Source organism: Periplaneta americana, chromosome 10, assembly GCF_040183065.1.
Source record: "Periplaneta americana isolate PAMFEO1 chromosome 10, P.americana_PAMFEO1_priV1, whole genome shotgun sequence".
NCBI classification, from domain to species: Eukaryota; Metazoa; Arthropoda; class Insecta; order Blattodea; family Blattidae; genus Periplaneta; species Periplaneta americana.
The window spans coordinates 87,484,699-87,498,864 of record NC_091126.1 but is presented as its reverse complement, the minus strand read 5'-3'; the positions used below and the strand labels follow the sequence as shown (position 1 = coordinate 87,498,864).

The 14,166-nt window shown below is 34.9% G+C and overlaps 1 protein-coding gene across 5 annotated transcripts in view; it reads left to right on the top strand.

The window, feature by feature from the left end:
- LOC138707871 (solute carrier family 41 member 1-like) overlaps nt 1-14,166 on the top strand; it is a 144,293-nt gene that overhangs the window by 7,839 nt on the left and 122,288 nt on the right. The window contains exon 1 of one of the 5 annotated variants that reach the window (XM_069837870.1): nt 13,108-13,189. The exons of the other annotated variants lie outside the window; for them this stretch is intronic. The gene's annotated coding sequence lies outside the window, so the exon portion shown is untranslated. Of the gene's footprint in view, nt 1-13,107; nt 13,190-14,166 lie in introns of those variants that run through there. 5 annotated transcript variants of the gene reach the window in all.

Genomic DNA, 14,166 nt, shown 5'->3' with positions numbered 1-14,166 from the left:
GCTAATAATTTGTCCACGTCTGTAATATAATATAATATGTAATATTATATAATATAATTTAAGTTATTTGAAGGGTTCACAACCATAGTGGGCCAAGCGCCATTTACTGAATACGTAGAAAACGAGGGTTAAAATTAAGTTATTGCCATAATTCTATGGAAACCTATAACAAGTAAAATAAAATATACATATTAAATCTAAATGATGTCAATCTTCATTAAACTATAGTTGCATGTAATAAAAATTAAGAAACAGGTTAAAGGAATTGTCATTGCACCAAATGAGTGTCTCTGGACCAAAATGATCGCATTTTAATTATTTGGATGCAATTTAAATTAAGTCACATATTAAACGATGTATCCTTCTATCAAACACGAATGTTCTCTGGATCAAACGTCCTATTTTAATTATGTAATTACTTTATATTTATTTCTAACGGGTGCAGCAGAGCGCTCGGGTACGGCTAGTTAACAATATATTTCTATTACAAAATAATAGTAGGTGCCAAATCTAGGGAATCGTGTAGGGCTATTTTAAAAAAACTACAAATAATGCCCATGGTTTGTCAGTATATCTTTTCATTAATAATCTTCCTCATATGTAATCGTGAAAACTTTGTAACTAATTCAACAGTTCATAGCATAAATACACGTCAAAAAATGACTTTCATACTCCATTGGCAAGTCTATCGTGCTATCAAAAAGGAATGCGTTATATGGCAGTAAACATTTTTAATAGCCTCCCTATTGATATAAAAAATGAAACTCAAAACATAAAATTATTTAGGGCCAAATTAAAGAAGTACCTAATTTCTCACGCCTTCTATTCTGTAGGTGAATTCATGACATTCAATAACACTTCATGAAATTGATACTAAAACTTTGTGTTGTACTAGTAGACTATATTGTAAATCTCGTCTATGTATATTTCATCTAGACTGTGACTATAAATTAAGATTTTATAATAGTATTAAGTTTTTTGACTTGTTCCATATTCTAGCTGTAAGCATGTATGAATACCATGGAATGTTAATAAATACAATACAATACAATGACATATATTGCTAAATTTAAATATGCACCCATTGCTTCAGTATCATTGGGGAGAATTTTTTTCGCTTAAAAATGATTCTAAGAAAAGTCAGTTTCACAATTGAAAATTAGAGAAAAACTTTATTTATTGCAATACCAATTATGAATACCTAATGTGTTAATTGTAAATTCACTGGTGAATTAATTAATTTAATTGTAATATGAACACTTATGTATTAGCAGCCTTAGAGCAATGAGGCCGATGAAATCATAAAAAATTACGTAAAAACTTATAATTGAAGACTTAACAAAAATAAAGTTTCTAACCCCAATAATTTTTTTTTTTTTTACAATTTTTTCACTGTATGCTGCAAAGCTTAATACTCACTAATTAATTGCATTTTTATAGTTACTGTAGTTTGTGTGGCTAGAAATTACATTTTAGCTGCATAAAATAGTATTTTTAGCTGCTAGAAATTGTATTTTTATCTTTATTTTAGTGCCTATTTTGATAAATTTAGGGTCTATTTTAGGTGCCTAAAAGTTAGTTTTTAAGTGCCTAAAAATTCGAGGTCTAAATACAATTCTGGAAGAGGTGGAATAAGTGAAGTCAGACAGACAATAACCTCTTCTATGAAATAAAGAAGGCTGTTTTGAATTGCACGATAATTTTGTATTGAAGTTCATAATTTTACATCTTTAGTGCAATAATCACTTATAAACTAGTTGGCAATACTCTTTTAAATTAAATGTGGCATTGTTTGCTTGCATTTCCACAGCAACAGGAGATTGTCATTGTCTCTAACACACTAGTTTGACTGCTGTCATGTGTTCTTTTGTAATACAAGGCATGGAAATAGTTCCAACTCCAATTTCGTCTGTTAGAAAGTTCACCCCAAATTCACGAAGATTCATATTCACATATGCAGAGTCAGAATCACTGTCTGTTCATATGCCCAAGATTAAATAGAATTAAATATGTTCAGGAAACTGGAGTCATTCTTTTTCAGCATAGCATATTTAATTACCGTACCATTATTTATGAGGTTGGTCTCCATTATCTCCAGATATTTTAATCATATAGGACTTTCAGTGTTGTCAATGTAACAGTGTTGGATTTCATTTCTGAGTTGGAGCACATGTTGGAAATAATTTATTACCCCCATTATCAGAATTATAGGTGAGGATGATAACTACCAGAGTTGAATTTTGTCATGGGCAAGAAATGGTCAATGAATTTTGTCTGGATCCCTCTCATTCAAGATTTGAATTCATTTACGTTTCATAAATCTATAACGCTGCAGGCCCAGCTTTAGTTATTTTCTGAAAAAAAAAATCTATGTAATGGATTTTGATTACCATTGAAAAATCATAAACCTTGGTCTAAAATTCGACCTACAGTTTGGAATGTAATGATAACTATTCTGTCACCAAGGACGATTTATGTCGTAATGTAGTTTCTTTTTTTAAGAGTAGTCTAAAATTGTTGGAAGCAATTAAGGCTTGTTATACTGATAGGAAAAAAAAGTAAAAAAACACAAAAGGTAAAATTTAAATGTAAATTACTGAGTAATCCCATCGGTAATGTTGCTGCATTCGTACTTAATTTAAAGATCACCCTCTAATTGACTTGTGACACATAAGATCGCAACTTTCACACTAATTTTGAGACAATGATTCACAAATTGAAGAACCTGAACATTTTTTTTTTTTTAGAAAATTTGCACTTAACGATGACGAAGACGACGATGATGATGATGATAATGATGATGATGCACATAATACAAGTCCACATTAACAGTAAGAGAAACAAACACTCAGTATCTGGTGTGTGTCCCTCTGCTCTAATTGCATCCAACATTCTCTCAGTTTTGGTTTCAAGTATGGCTCAGATATCTGTATGCTCTAGAGTGCTACCCGCAGATAATGTAAGGTCTCTGGTATGGGATTACGACCTTGGACGCATCTACCCAAAGTATTCCAGATATGTTTTATAGGTTTTAAGTTGGGACTGTGTGCTGGCCAGTCCAGCCAAATAATCTTTATGTTGTGAAGATATATGGTCATACATGAATATGAATTGATCTCCAATCAAGACTCTCCTTACAATCTGGAGGTTTTCGGAATAACTCATAAAAGAGCAACATATTGCTGCACAGTCCATTGAGCATGCTGACGAGTGAACTGAAGATGGGTGGATTGGTCATTTCTGGTCTTGAAACAGATTGTCGTGATTGTAGGCAACCTTCTCAGATGCATTGCTGAACAGTCCTCTTGCTCACATTGAAAGCCTATACATGTTGCACTCGATTCCTGGCTCCAGCTGCTGCAGTATGGCAGTTCCTTATTAATACTTCACTGATTAGAAATCATTCAGCTCAGGCTGATTTCTTTTTTTCTGCCATATTCAAGTCTACTGGGGTACCGTAACTCGAATTTCTTGGAACCATGCCTTAGCCTCTTGTACTGTGCTGCATTGTGTGCCTATAACAAGTGGCAGCATAAATAATGAGGCTGCATCTGTCAATCAGGGTGACAGCCCTGGCAACTAACTTCGTGGATCTCATAGGCATTTCCTTAAATAAATTTAATGATGAAAAAAACAAAAAGATGTTATTCATTTCCAAAAGGAAGTTAGGCAGTGAAGCAGTAAAATATCTGCCATTGTTTATGGTGGCCTGGCACCTGTGTTCCATTAAGAAACACATGCCTTTGTTGGACGACATAATATCATTGTTAAGAAAGTGAAGAGGGGAAGGAACAACGTTTTTTCTAAAGATGGGACATGATATTAGCGCTGTGATCGGAAAGACACTGAATATCATACAGCATGGGAAGCCTGTTGATATGGTAACAATGGTTGAGTTGTCAAATTTACAGTTCCCACGTGGTGAAGTGTTCTGTAGCTCTTTTGATTCCAATTGTTGTGCACACAATGTCAGCCATTAATACGTTTCGTATTTCATTCTCTGTCGATTTTTATATTCTTTTAAAACTGGTCTAGTAAGAGAGAATGAAGCCTCTTTTTTTTTTTTTTTAATTTCAAGCCTCTGAATGATGCGAAAGAGATTGCAACACTGTAGTCATAGTTTGACCTCTTACGAGAAGAAAGACCATTGTGTTAGCGGCGATGTTGTCAGAGTGCTGAAACATCCAACTTAATTTTCTAATTAAGCGTGCATTTAATCACAAAATGTAATATAGGTTTTCTATTCATTTAAGTGTACTCTATCATCCCTTTCAAGCTCCAGGGTTATATCACTTCAACCCTGTATGTGTATATATATATATATATATATATATATTGTACATACACACATATAGGGTGATTCACGAGGAGAGGTAAAAAATTTAGGATACGATATCTTAGGCCATTTTGAGTGAAATAGTTCATATGAACATAGGTCTGTTTTCGAACAATGACGTCTCGCCCCAATGTGAATCAGACGTTACCATATGCTGCTGACGTGAGACGTGAGACAAGGTCACTGATCGCAATGAATGACATAACATTGGAACTGTGTTGTGAGCGATGTAGATAAGAGTTCATTCACCTCACAAACTGTGTGGTGGGGCATTACAAATGTCCAATTGCCTGCCCCTGTCTGATGTAATGACACAGAACCAACACATAACACACACTGTCACTTATCGGTTCACAGCAGTTCAGTCAGCTACCTACAGTACAGTAGTTATACAGGTACAGTTATCGGAAGTGTTAAGTTGTGTTTTTCAAGATGTCTTATAAATTTTCGACTACAGAATATGCCGATATTGTGTATGTTTATGGTTTGTGCAATGGAAGTTCCTTGCGTACCATCACTGAATATGAACGACGCTTTCCGAACAGAAGGATACAATATTGAAGAGTATTTACTGTCTATGGGGTTGGATGAAAGACTTTGCATAGCAAAGGAAGGTGGGACGAGAGAGGTGTTAATCGACCGTATTTTGGATGCTGCACACTGCATAAAGAACAGCCACGAGCAAATCTCCTGAGCGATGAGCACGATTCACACTCGAGCGCAACAGTGCATTGAAGCAGAAGGTACCTTTGAAAATGTGCGAAAACATCGACCCTGACGTCTAGAATATTAGGTATGTATGCATATGTGAATATGAACTTCAAATTTGTCCAATATCTGTCTCTAAATGCGAGTTAGTACAGTGGAATCCCGTAAGTTTTTGTAAAATCAAAGAGCCATATTTCCGTAACTATTCGAAAACGGACCCATATTCATATGAACTTTTTGACTCAGAATGACTTTAGAATTCACATCCTAAATTTTTTACCTTTCCTCAGGGTTGTAGAGATGGGAGTAGCATCAGAGGAATCATAAGTTTAGGGGTAATTCAAGATACAAATATACGAAAAGAACAGTAAATGTGGGAATTAGGAAGCAGGAAAATGAGGAAAGGAAAGTGAGTGAATAAGTATAGCAGGAAATAGTTTGGAAATAATAAATGATGTAAATGTTATAAAATAGAGAAAGTGAAAATGTATGCAAGTAATTATAGGAGAGACTAGCTTAGTATGAATAAGTAAGAATAGGTGGATTAGAATCAAGAATAAAATAACTGAGATAATTAGAGAAAAAAAAAATACAATAATTAATAGGAAAGTCGGGAAATGGAAGGTAGACAAAGTAGGTGTGAGAGAGAGAAGAAGAGAATGGGTAGGAAGGAGGGATAGCAAAGCAGCAGAACAGAAGGATAGGAATGATTGTGAGAATACTTAGTAAAAAAATTTATAAACCAAGACAGTGGGGTATAAAATGATACGGCGATTATATAAGATGATAGAAGATGATTGAAACTAAATCGTAAATGATAAGTATTGAATTAGGATGGTATGTGTGTATATGCTAAGCTAAAGTAATGTTGGATGGAAAAGCAGAAATGTGAAGGTCCACCATAACAAAAAACTTTTAAAGTTAGGTGACAAATATATCATATCATATATATCACATCATATATTTAGACATGTGTTTTCATGTATGTTCGCTGCCTATTTTTCAGGTCAGGTTTAACATTTTGACAATAGTACAATTAAAATGCTTACAAATAAATCAGAGTTACCTTCAGTGAAAGAAGTAATGGAATGTCTCTTCACCTGCCTTAACATTCTAATCACAAATCAGTATCTTGCAAATAAGCGACATTGATCCATGCATGCATGCACCCATACATACATACACACACATACATACATACATACAATACACCAACAGTAAATTATATGCCTTTCTTGCACCCCTTGAGATTGTTATGGTTTCATTACCTTATGCAGATCCTCTGTTACTAGAGTTATTGATTGTTATTGGTGAAGGTGTTTTAAACATGGCACAAACTGCCTGTTATTTCTCGTCTACATCTTAATGTGGGGCTTATATTTTTGTTTCATCTCATAATCAGAGATAATGAATTCCATCATAAGGTACCCTCCTTGGAAATGAATTCTCCAAACTGCCAGAATAGCAAAGTTCAGGAGGTTTTAAACAATCATATCTGAAAGTGTTGTCTCATGCCATTGCATTGTACTGTGAGGCATCTTGCCTGGACTCACATTATGAAATGAGAGCTGATTCGAGTCTTCATGAGGGAAGAAATTTTCTCATGAAATTTCGATTAGTGTATAAGACCAGTGTCCACCCAGCATTGTGATGAATTTAGGGAGGTACAGTAGGTAACAAGATCTGGTTTCAGCTATAACTAGCTGAGGAGATCATCATGCTAAGTACACAATTCCCCCATAATGGGTGGATGATAGTTCACCTCTGCTGAGGCATGTGGACATGAGACTGATCGGTCTGACCCTCTATGGGCTATTGAGTCAAGGATTAAGATATCTGAAGGTTTTAACCAACCAATATTTCGTTTTTAATAATTTCTTCTACAGGGTGTCCCATAAGTCTGGAAACATAGAAAAATGAGCTTTTACAAAATGTGCTCGATATGTCCTGCAATGTGCATTTACGTAGCCGAATGTTCTCAGTGTACACCAATGACTTCAAGTTACCCCAGAGATAAAAATCAAAATGTGTCAGGTCTGGGCTTTGTGCTGACCACTCCACCTGTCCCTGACGTCCTAGCCAATGGCCAGGAAATTGCTCATCAAGCCAGGTCCTAACTGCCAAGCTGTAATGGGGAGAAGCACCATCCTGTTGAAACCATACAGGATAAGAACCCTCTTCGTTCAGGATACTGGACAATGCTTCTTCACGAAGCATGTTCAGGTATGCATCACCTGTCACTGTTCTCTGGAAGAAGAAAGGGCCATGATCCGATCCTTCCAAATTTCGCACCAAACCATGATGTGTTTGTTACCCTGTTCTTTTACTGTCTCCATCCACAGAGGATTGCCGTCTGACCAGTAACGCATGTTTTGCCAGTTAACTTCAACACAGACATAAAAGTTGGCTTCATCACTGAAGAGAATGCTGCTTGGAAAGACAGGATCCTCATCATGTTTATTCAGTGACCATTCACAAAATTGCATTCATCGATCTGGATCATCCTCACTTAACTTCTGCAGCATTTAGAGTTTGTAAGAGTGCCATTTCTATGCCTTCAAAATCCTTTGTATGCTGCTTTTGGACACCTGTTTCACTGGCCATTCACCTCAAAGATTTATTGGGACTTACTGTAAACTGACCAAGATCTGCGATTGATGTTTCTTCATCGGTGGACCTCCATGGGGGACCACTACACAGCTTGTCTTTGACGGAACCTGTTTGCTTAAATTTTTCCACCAATTTGTAAACATATGAGAATGAAATGGTGTCAGCTCTCTTTCACTCCGTACACCCTGGATTGTTGGCTGCACTTATTTGGCAGGTAGGCTTAATAGAACATTTGGAAGACAAATAACATGCGTTTATGTAATCATCGTGCATGACATACATGAAATAGCATGTGAATTTTATGTAGTCATCAAAATTAGCCTTTATGTACTGAAAAGTGTTACTTAACCCTTAGGAGCTGTGCGTCCATTATAATTGCCAGCTAGTATTATGCTTATGACGTGCTATAGTATGTTATAAATTGTATGTTATATATAAACTACGTTAATATTCTTTAATTTTATATAACATTAAGGACATTGTACTTGATTAAAACAATTTTTTTTACTGTTTTTTTTTTTTCTTAAAAAAGGAGCAGAATCATTTCAACTGCAGTCAACTAAAACCCCATCAGCTTCCACGCGTACCATTACACCGATTGTTTTACATGGGCCCTTCCCATCCTTTACCACAGGCTCAGTTGACTGCTGTGGCTGGGATGCAAACCTGCGATCTTAGGCACAATATGCTGACCGGACTTATCTTGTGCTCGTTAAACCGCTCGGCTAATGAATCCAACACGAATTTACCCAATTATGCAGGTATACGGTCCCCTGGTTAAGAGTTAGATATTTGCGTGCAATAGTGGTATAAGTGTTCTGGCTTCTAAGGATTAACTATATCGTATTTTCTGTTAAACAGAATTTCCTTGCTTTAATTAATACTTTGGCTCTGACTTCTGTGCACCACCCTAGTAACTTTAGATGACAAGAGCGAATTTAACTAAAGTCAGTGAGCACCATACCAATCCCCATTGTACCAGTAACAGATGTACTGTGATATATGTTCAAAATTTCAAGATGTGCTACAATTATTACCCTATATTTAATATGAAACTACAGTGCTATACCATATATCACACAATGTATTATATATTTTCTTATAGTTAAACTGTGAATAAAGCATCTGTTCTAACTTATGAATTGCTACATTTTATTGTTCCTTTTTACTGGGTTATTTAACGACGTCTTATCAACTACCGGGTTATTTAACATCAATGAAATTAGTAATAGCAGGGTGGTATTTGGCTAGATGAGGTAGAGGATTTGCCATAGATTATCTGACATTCGCCTTATGGTTGGGGATAACCTCGGAAAAATCCAACCTGGTAATCAACCCAAGCGGGAATCAAATCCACCCCCGAATGCAACTCAAGACTTCAGATAAGCAGGCAAATGCACTACTGCCTGAGCTATGTCAGTGGCTATATATACTTATGGCTTTCAAGGAACCCGGAGGTTCATTGCCACCCTCACATAAGCCTGCCATCGTTCTCTATCCTGAGCAAGATTAATCCAGTCTCTACCATCATATCCCACCTCCCTCAAATTCATTTTTATATTATCCTCCCATCTGCGTCTCAGCCTCTCCAAAGGTCCTATTCCCTCCAGTCTCCCAACTAACACTCTATATGCATTTCTGGATTTGCCAATATGTGCTACATGCCCTACCCATCTCAAACATCTGGATTTAATGTTCCTAATTATGTCAGGTGAAGAATAAAATGCATGCATAACTTTCTCCATTCTCCTGTAACTTCATCTCTCTTAGCCCCATACAAATTTCCAAAGCACCTTATTCTCAAACACCCTTAACCTCTGTTCCTCTCTCAAAGTGAGAGTCCAAGTTTCACAACCATACAAAATAACCAGTAATATAATTGTTTTATAAATTCTAACTTTCAGCTTTTTTGAGAGCAGACTGGATGGTAAAAGCTTCTCAACTGAATAATAACAGGCATTTCCCATATTTATTCTGAGTTTAATTTCCTCCCGAGTATCATTTATATTTTTTACTATTCTCCAAGATATTTTAAATCTTCCACCCCTTCAAAGGATAAATTTCCAGTTTTTTTATTTCCATTTTGTACAATATGTATTCTGGTCACGAGACATAATAATATACTTTGTCTTTTCGGGATTTACTTTCAAACCTATCTCTTTACTTGCTTCAAGTAAAATTCCCGTGCTTTCCCTAATCGTTTGTGGATTTTCTCCTAACATAGTCACGTCATCCGCATAAACAGGGAGCTGATGTAACCTGTTCAATTCCAAACCCTCTCTGTTATCCTGGATCATTGCTGTGTTTGTGCCAGAGAATCATCCCATTCCGAGGCTTAGTTTGAGGTTTCGTAACAAGCTGCTTTTTACGGTGATGGGTTGTTAGCCCTTCGCCCAACCCCCAAGCTGGAGAACCACTCTTTATCGGCTGTCCGCGACTACTTAGTCAATATATCCACAGCTACCCTCCATATCTGGAAGCTGTCTCCTCTATCTGCAACCTGAGAATGCGCCATGCCGTGATGACAGGGACCCACAATACATGGCTGTATATACTGTACTATTGTAAAGTAATAGTACTTAAAATAAGGCAACTTTTTTTTAATTATCCAGTCTTTCATTTTGTGAAGTGAGTGCAACACTTTTGTGTTGATAAATATCGTCAGAATAACTCACAACACCAACCACGACGTACCTATAGATCAGGCAGATGGCATCTAGGAGTCAATGACACTATAACATTGACTGCATTTTGGGATTATGATGTTTAAAAGAATATGTATTTATTGATTTCCACGTAATATACGTTTTCGGAATCTCTTGCATAGAAATAGATGTTTTTGGCATTTCGTCTGTTTCTCTATCCATATGTCAGACTGCTTGTCTTATTATTTATGTACATTGATTTCTGCAAAATAGTGTAGACCTCATGTTTCCATGAACCATTATACTGTATAGAAAAATTAATTATTTTAGGAATTATTGCTCCAACAAATCTTCTTCAGTTAATAACATTGGCACTGAACTGTCTACACGAATTATATTATAAAATATTTTAATCCTTGACATCACAGAAATTAATAAAAAATACTTCATGTGTCTGTAGAAGAAGCTACATATATACTCTTAGATCTGTATTCAGTTCTCACTACAAGCTACCTGAGAAGTCAGAGAGGACCTATAGTTAGTTTTACTAAGAGAATTGCTTTATTGAAAACGATTATAGAACTTGGCCGATGTCTGCAGTAGATTATTGGTGAACAAATTTACCTTTTATAGTTCAAATGTGAGGAGATGTCTGCATTCGCTGTAATGTTGGTTGATTGACAAGTAACTGAAGAGATTCAGAATGTCTTTTAAACTACAAATACTTCTTATTTTACAGTATAAATTTGAAATACTAACTTGCGTAAATAAAAAATAGTATTGAGGTCAATTACAATTTACAAAAGCCTATTTTTTTTGTGAACTTCTAGGAAATTAATTACTTATACATAAACTGTAAAATATCTAAATGAAGTCAGTTACGATATTTTCTGGATTATAAAAAAAATTGTGTAGTCCAGATAACTGAAGTTTGTCCAATAATCTGAGTATAGAGCAAATTTTTTTTAAAATTCTGTAGTATGTTTTGATTGACAGCATACATATATTGAGAAATTATGTGCCACCTTCATTACGTCATTTACTTCATTTTTTTCTCCACGTTCATTCTTACACTGAACTTAGCGCTGTAACAACTTCCGATCTCTGAGTCACTAGAAGATTGATGATAAGATAGAGACAGGAATCTTATGACAGTGTGAATGAAAAGATGAAAGCAGCATCTTTCACATGCTGCCATATAATTAATTTATTGAAATTTGAATTAAGGATATGAAGTTAAAAACAAATGCTAAGTGGTTTTGTCATAAAACATTTACAGTAATCTTAAACAGATTTTCTCCTTACATGAACTGTGGTACAATTCATTAGGGAGAATGTATTAAACATACATTTATACATAAGTTATTTTGGAAGAGTACAAGGGATTGGATTTTAAAATATATTCTGCAGGATAGTTTATTTTTTAATTGGTTATTTTATTACGCTTTATCAACTGGTAAGGTTATCTAGTGTCTGAATGAGATGAAGGTGATAATGCCAGCGAAATGAGTCCAGGGTCCAGTGCCGAAAATTACCCAGCATTTGTTCTTAACGGGTTGAGAGAAAACTCCGGAAAAAAACTTCAAACAGGTAACCTGTCCCAACCAGATTTGAATCTAGGCCCGCACATTTCATGGCCAGGCATGCTAACCATTACTCCATACCAGTGGACTAAGATAGTGTATTAAGTGAGAGCATCTCAACAGATGTATAATGTATATGCTTGTCCTAATAAATAAAAATGTATTTTACATTGTATATGGTTGACATTCGTTTTTCTTCACATGGTTAATTATTTTTCCTTGGTGAATCCCTATATTCAGTTTATTTACTTTTTTTTTTTTTTTTGTAATTTATTTTTATTAGTTAAGAATTAAATGTATGGTGAACTAAAAACCTGAATAGAAAAAAAAAAAGACAACAGTAAGCAAACTGTTGTTCTTTTTCGTGTATTTGTTGAAATTTTTCGTTTTCACATTAGTTTTATAGGTCAGTAAGGTATCACATCCAGTTGACTTATTACTTATCTTTCCACAACAGAAACTTTCAGAACTTGGCCCCATAAAGTTTGTGATAATTCCGTGAAGGTTGTCAGTGTAGTGCTCCTACGTGTCTTCAGAACTTATGATTATTACTTTGTCATTTTCCAGTTGGTGTTACGTAACTGTTTGTTGTTAAAAAGTTGTGTTACAAAGTATTTTTTTTTATTTTATTGGGTTATTTTACGATGCTGTATCAACATCTAGGTTATTTAGCATCTGAATGAAATGAAGGTGATAATGCTGGCGAAATGAGTCTGGGGTCCAGCACCGAAAGTTACCCAGCATTTGCTCGTATTGGGTTGAGGGAAAACCCCGGAAAAAACCTCAACCAGGTAACTTGCCCCAACCAGGATTCGAACCTGGGCCACCTGGTTTCGCGGCCAGACGCGCTGACCGTTACTCCACAGGTGTGGACACAAAGTGGTAGAAAGACACCTTTATTAATTCTTAAAGCTAGAAATAGAGGTTATAGAACAAAATAGAGTATAAATCGCTTCATCCAAACGTTAATATAGTTGCTCGTAATGCTATCTTAAACACACACAAAAGTGATAATGTTAGTAGTGACTTACAACACGAAGTAACAGCTTCAAGATTTATGTCGGTGCTATCTGAAATGTAATCAGATTGTTTGCACTTGTTCCTGTCATTTTATTTTATAGACATCAATGGAACTTTTACACACACTCAAGGACAATTTTGTTGGAAATCTCCATATTATCCTCTACTCAGAGAGATTGAATATCACAGTAGAGAGATAACATGTTACTGACTTCATCAACACCTCAAATTTCTTACTGAGGCTTTTGTTGCAGAACTACATTGTGATAGTGAGTAAGGGTTGTCAGGTATGATGTGTTTTTAGCTTTACATTTTAATTGGTCAGTTATCTTTGAAGCTATAACTCAGTGTGTGTCAAAGTTGAAAAAGTGAGTTTTATTTCTGTGGCCTAGGGACACAGAAGCAAAGCATTGGTGCACAGTAAATTGAGAGGATATTGTGTAGTGTTCTAATGAATTACATAACAGTTATGTAAAAGATTTTTCTTGTAATTCGTATTTCTATTTCGAATGACATATTTTTCGATTTGTTACTTAATTTCAAAATATTAATTTTTAGACTACAAGCCATTTATGAAAATATATTTCAATGAGTGGTTGTCAACTGATGACGTGTTTTAATTTATTTTGTGTCATATTTCGTGGAGATTTATGTTTATCACGAATTTAGAATCTAACAATTTGAATTAAAAATGATTTCGTGTTATTGTGTCAGTGTTGCCAATTTTTAACTGTAACTATAATTTTAGTCTCCATAACCTATTGTGCACAATGTTCATTATAATAGTACATATACATGTGTATTAATATTCTACTAGTTAGATATCCAGTAACAATTAAGAAATATGAAGGGTACACGGGAATAACGAACAAGGTCCATTCAGAATAATTTTGAGATAAATGAAATTTAAAGTTTGAGGACTTGAAACTTATAGTTTATTGTTAACTTATTGTTATTTTTTATCACACAAGAATGTACCATTATAAAGCAAATATGTGACAAAATATTGTTTTGATTTTATGAATTACAACAATGCAAAACTGCAAAAAGTCTACTTTGCTACATTTTATAAACTGGAAGAACGAACAATGTCACAATTTAATTGAATATATGTTGGTAATGGAATCAGGCATAATATTTTCAAACAATGTAGCGCATGTTTACTTTCGTGTAGGGTATTCTTTTTAAAGGTTATAAATATTGTTGATCCATGATAAATATTTTTATCTTTGCGTGTTCATTGTTCCAAACAATTATTGAAAAA